Source organism: Protopterus annectens, chromosome 5.part0, assembly GCF_019279795.1.
Source record: "Protopterus annectens isolate FY-2018-M chromosome 5.part0, PAN1.0, whole genome shotgun sequence".
NCBI classification, from domain to species: domain Eukaryota; kingdom Metazoa; phylum Chordata; order Ceratodontiformes; family Protopteridae; genus Protopterus; species Protopterus annectens.
Genome location: NC_056735.1, coordinates 1,006,046,072 through 1,006,052,350, shown reverse-complemented (window position 1 = coordinate 1,006,052,350; position 6,279 = coordinate 1,006,046,072).

The window sequence follows — 6,279 nt, the reverse complement described above, 5'->3', positions numbered from 1 at the left end:
CTTATGTGGTGGATTGATGTCACACCTACACAAGATATGCACAGGCCAGTAGGATGTCTAGTGTTCCACATCTGCAATATAACCATTACACAAAGGTCATAGTTGGACCATGTGGAGTCAATGTACTATAGGGTGTACACACAAGCACATCACATCTACTGTGTGTGTTGCTTCATGTCTCTGGCCATCATCCATGGCCATGTATGTACATGTGTTGGCCAAATTATTGTGACGGGCATCTATTTCACATATCTGTGTTGTCCCATATGACATACACCCATAGATGTCATATGCTCCACTGACGACATGGTTATGCAGACAAAGGGTGGTATGTTGGATATGTTTTTCAGGATAGTTAGGCAGTGTTGCAGCCAGGCCACTAGCTGTCATGGACACATCAAGATAGCACATCACATTGTGTGACATTCATATCAGGGCTATGATCCACACCAGTGAATCCTGTGGGCTGGCCATACTCCAGCTCACTGTGTAGCACTGTTTGTATTCCCCACATGTGCAGTTCTGATCTGTAGTACATGTCCCAACAGTGAACAGCACCTCCACCATTGTATGCACAGCTGTCCACACATCTGGCAATGACAGTTTGTGAGGTTTCATGTCGGTGTTTCACATAGTTTGCAAGTATTGCACATATGTAGCCATTGTGATGCATTGCAGGTTCGACCTGTATATTGTGACAGGACCATACATTACATGTACATGTGGTAAATGGCCACATGGCAGATAGATCTGTCACAGCGGAACGCCAGAGGTACCTAAATAGGAGTAACACAGTAGTATGATCATTATCCACGCCTGTATGATAGCTACAGGGTGCAATGTGCATGTTAACACATACACCAGTACAATAGACTATACTATGGAGTATGCACATGTGTGCATACACAGAGTAGCATACTATAGTATGTGGCATGTGTGTATACATGCCTTGCATATGATGTTACATTACATATTGTACAGTGACACATGTAATTATATGGAATATAGTTGTTATAGGTGCATTAGTGACTTACCAGGCAACTCCAGGCTCGGTGGTTGAGAGACACCCACCTCCACAATATCGGCTAAGGCTTGTGGATGTTGTTCTTCAGGTGTCCCCAGGTTGGCCAGTAGCTCCTCGGTATGTGAGTGGGGGCTGGGTTGGTGCCCAACCGCCTGTTGCACCTTGTTCCCTGGTGATTGCATTTGCATGTTGTTTCACCCACCTAATGAGGTCTGTACAGTGTCTGCGCACCTGCTGGTATGTGCGATTGTGGCCACCCACATCATTAACCCTCCTGCGAAGTTCCATCCACTGGGCCTCCCGCTGCTGTGCATCCTGTGGCACATGGCTGAACAGGATATCATGATTGTCATGCAGGTATGGGATGAGGGCCTCATCCTCCAAGCAGGTATAAGGGGGTAGCCTTGCACGCACCATACCTGGAAGACATAATGATGGAGACAGGTCACAGTAACTCACAGAGATATACAGAGCTACAGCTGAACATACATGTGTATCACATTTATTATGATTAAATAGTTGTCTTTGCAAATCTACATGACACTGACACCACTGACATGTTTGTGTCACGTACATGTGACACTCAATGGTGATTGGATATTATCACCATATATGTGTGTGTGTGTCACCTGATTACATTGCTCATACTCCATGTGGATGCTGTCTTGATGTGGGCATGTCTGTTTGCCTGTACTGATGTTCCTACCTATTAGCACATGGCTGGATGTGTCCACATTAATGCAGTCGATCTTGATGCTGTGTATATAGGTTCATAGGTTCATAGGTTCATACTAGGCTATCTGCCCTAGGGCATTTATAAGCCTAGCCAGAATGTGTTTGGCTTTCGCCACCCATTTTAAATTTATTTTGCTATGCCCTTTTTCGAGGTTAGTATACTGTGCCTCTGTCTTACGGTGACACAGAAGTGATACCCGGGGTAAACCTATGATCTCCCATCCACTCATCAAGATTCCTCTTGAAGAGAGTCAATGAGGGACTCTGCATAACCTGGACTGGGATTTTATTCCAGAGTGAAGGGAGCCTCTGGGTTATGAATCTGTCCCTCCAGCATGTCCTATTTATTTCAGTGCTGAGGTTCAAGTCTCTCGGCGTGCTCGATGGGATTTGGATTTTCTGAGGTGCAGCATGTCCATTAATTCCGGGTTGGACATGGCCTTATACATCAGGCACAGATCGCCTCTGAACAGGCGGTATGCCACTGAGTAGAGCTGGAGTTTCTTTAAACGGGCAGCATATGGCATCTGTTTGAGCCCTTTGATCCTCTTGGTGAGGTACTTTTGGGGTCTTTCCAGTTGTTGCAAGTGTCTGGTAAGGCACATCCCAAAAGGGGCATTGTACTCAATTATGGGCCTGATGAGGGATGAGTAAAGAGGCACGATGACCTCCCCTGATCTAGATGTGAATCCCTTCATGATTAGGTGGGCTATATAAAATGTTTTTCTAACCACGTTGGCCACGTGGTTGTCAAATGAGAGATTGCTATCAACTTGGGTCCCCAGGTCCCTAATTACTTCTTCTGTACTTAATGGATTACCACCTATGTGGTAATTTGTGGGCACTTTGTTTTTGCCAAAGGGGATGACTATACACTTTTTGGCATTTAGCTTGAGGCCATGGCTCTGGCACCAGTTTTCTGTTTCTATGAGGCCCTTTTGGAGGATGCTTGTGTTGGCTGGAGAGTCGATTATGGCACCCTGTTTGCTACACTGCCTTAACGGACATGACCTGTGACCCTGCAGACTTGCTCATGGAAGGTTTTACATGTATGTGTTTTGCCATATACATCTACATGGCACTGTAGAGCAGTTCAACATCCTGCCGTGTATCACCTGTGTTGCACATGTGATACACATGGGACACTGGCTAGCCAGATGGTATTTGCCGATATGGATATCAACTATAGCATGCACAGTCAAAGTCAACTAGTAAGCTATATGCCCTGGGCAATGTATGAATCTAGGATGAAAGGTTACCTAGCTGTAGCCTACAGGTGGGTCTCTGGGGCCAGGTGGAGCAGTGTCACATAACTGATCCACAGGGTTAATGATACATTTACCATGCGGTCATCACACCATGTCTGAGAGGGGGGTGATGTGCAGCTTTGCTGGACAGGAATGCATAATATGGCAGGACTATGTAAAGTGTATGGGACAAGGATCTGTACAGCATGTGCTGATCCTAGTACAAGGAAGGTGGATGTCCGTGAAGTATGTGTTTGAGATCAGGATGTGTATGTGTAGCATGTCCAACATCACTGGGTTGGACATGGCTTTATTCAGGGTAGGCATCATGCTACATAGTGGAGATGGGAATGGGAAGGCTGGTGTACGCCATCTGAACATGGCCAATACTCCTTAAAGGAAATATGTGATCTGATATGGGTCACTTGAGTGTTGAGTATGGCTGGACAATGATCTCTATATTCATGGATGGCACCCTGTCATAATTAGGGTTGCCACATATGACTACCTGACAGGTGTGGTGACATAACTATCACAGGAAAGACAACTACCCAGCTGCATCCCTTACACACAGTGTCCATTATGTTGACTGCTGCCTAGGTGGTAGTTCATGGGTACAGGGTTATTAACATAGGGGTGACAATGCAATATGTAGCTGTCAGATTGTGCCCATATGTCACACACCTCACCCACAAAGCCCCTTCTGTATGTTGTCCACAACACTCTGAGTCAGCTATTGTTCTTAAGTCATAGTCATTCGCATACTTCAATAGGCAGATGCCTTCTGTTAGTCTGTGTGGTATAGACTACAATGAGGGGGAGTACAATGAGTTAACCCTGTCTTACTGTAGCTGGCACTGGTGTGATGTGCATGTATTATTCAGACACCTTCTGTAGTGTTGGTTCTGCCAGCAGTCCCATTGTACAACACTACTGTGACATAGTAATGTACATCTAGTATACTCAGTGTAGGTGGAACACAGTATGTGTGATGATGTCCTATGACCTGGCAAGGTTATGATATGCAGTGTGAAATCAACCTTAATGTCATCTACATCTGTACTGCTGACATCAAATAATTCAATCAAGGTTCATGGCCTTTCAGACCAGACTCAGCAGGGTAGTAGTGCAGTACTTCCCATTATCAGTGGTGTCTCCCCCTTTGTGGGTTGTGATACCTGTTGGTGTGCACCATTCAGTGTGTAGACAGCCTGACATGAAGCTATGTTTTACATGATGTGTATGTGGAGAGCAACTTGTTTTGCCATATGTGTATGATACAACCTGGGATGTGGACAGGTCCCATGCAGCCTGAGTGCAGCTTGTACCTGCATAGTTGTGGTTACAGGAGCTCTGTAGTGTACATTGATATATGATTGTGTACCTGTTGGGGGGGCAGTGTGTTTATGTTATCCAAGACCCTATCTGGATTGCTTATTCATGCTCAGCACTTGTTCAGAACTTGTAAGCACTACGTAAGCTACTAATTATTATAGCACTCAATCTTCTTTATTTCCTAGAGGTAAACAGTTTTTGCACATACTTTTCTCACTTGCTTAGAGTAAAATAGCTCTTGTACTCACTTTCCTCACTTATCTAGGGGAAAATAGTTTTATATTCAGGCATGTCCAAGGGTCAGCTCCCAGTGTTCTCTCCTGTCTATCTGATGAATCTGGACATCTTGAGGCAATGTAGACATTGCTTCATGTACACAGACAGCCATCTCCGCCTACCACCCAACACTAGAACCTGTGAGAGATGCACTTATCTAGCCAAACTGCAGGTAAAGCTCTCTCCAACCAAGACTGATCCTGACAGTCATGTGGAGAAGGTAAACATTTGCACCACACCACATTCATCACAAAGTCTCACTAAATCTACACCATAATTCACACATAGTAACACAAAAACATTGGCGGAGGCTCTCAATAATAATCTGCCTAGGCAACAGAGACCTCCAAAGCGGAAACGCAAGCAGCCTCCATCCCCCAACACAACCCCAATGGCACATAGCCCACAGAGTCAGTGTGCCACTCAACCACAACCAATAAGGAAAATCAACGTACCCAACACACTAGTCATAGGTGACTCTATAGTCAGGCACTCTGATGTTCCACTCATCAGGCTAAACAAGGAGAAGGTTACTGTCAGCTGCCTATCGGGTACCAGGATCCGCCACATAACCCACGCACTCAGATCACCCCACATCAAGTACAAATATGACTCTGTCATTGTCCATGTTGGTGTGAATGACCTGAGACATACCTCCCTTGACTACATATAAAGAAACATGGAAGAGCTCTCCGATCTTGTAGGCCAGGCAGGTATGACCCTAGCCCTGAGTAGCATTCTGCCATTGCCCAGAATGATACTGCAGTACAAGGACAAAATGATTGACTTCAGTAATTGGCTAAGCTTCTGGTGTCATTCTAAGGGGATCCAGTATCTGTCTGCTTGGGATGACATGGTCGACAGACCACGATGCTTTGCCACAGATGGCCTGCACCTGTCACCCCTGGGATTCCAGATACTGGCTAAGGCTCTTGCTGCCCCTATAGTGTCTTCTTTGGGCAAGGTTCAAATAACATATTCACCAACATAACAGGAACAGGCAAGCACAAACTGAGGGTACTGCTACTCAATGCTGGAAGTCTAAATCTCAAAATGCACACACTTGTGGCACTCCTTGTAATGGAGAACATCGATATCTGTGCAGTGACTGAGACCTGGTTCACGGCTCCAGAGAGCACCCCTGCACTACCAGGCTATAACTCATAGCACACTTTTTGGCCATGTAAATTGGACCAGAACACCCAAGGCGGAGGTGTGTCCATATTCATTAAGGATATCCACCCCTCCAGACTAGTTGCTTAGCACAATGCATCCGAGGTTATCCAAGTGCAACTACCTTTGGGCTAAACTGCAATCCAAATTGTAGCTTACTACAGATCCCCTACCATGCCCCTAGATTCCCACCCCTCTTTTCTTGATGTACTGGAAATTATTAGGGTCCAACCAAACACCCTACTAATGGGAGACTTCACCTACCCCACCATTAACTGGGGTAACTACTCATGTACCAACTCATTAGCTCAATGCTTTCTGGAATTCATAAACACCAATGGCATGGATCAAATTATCCACACATCCACCAGGGGAAACAATATCCTAGACCTAGGCATTACCAACATGAGTGACCGGTGTTCCACACCTGAAGTCAACTCCTCGTTGGTCCGATCCGACCATAAGCTAAACACTCTTAATATCTACATC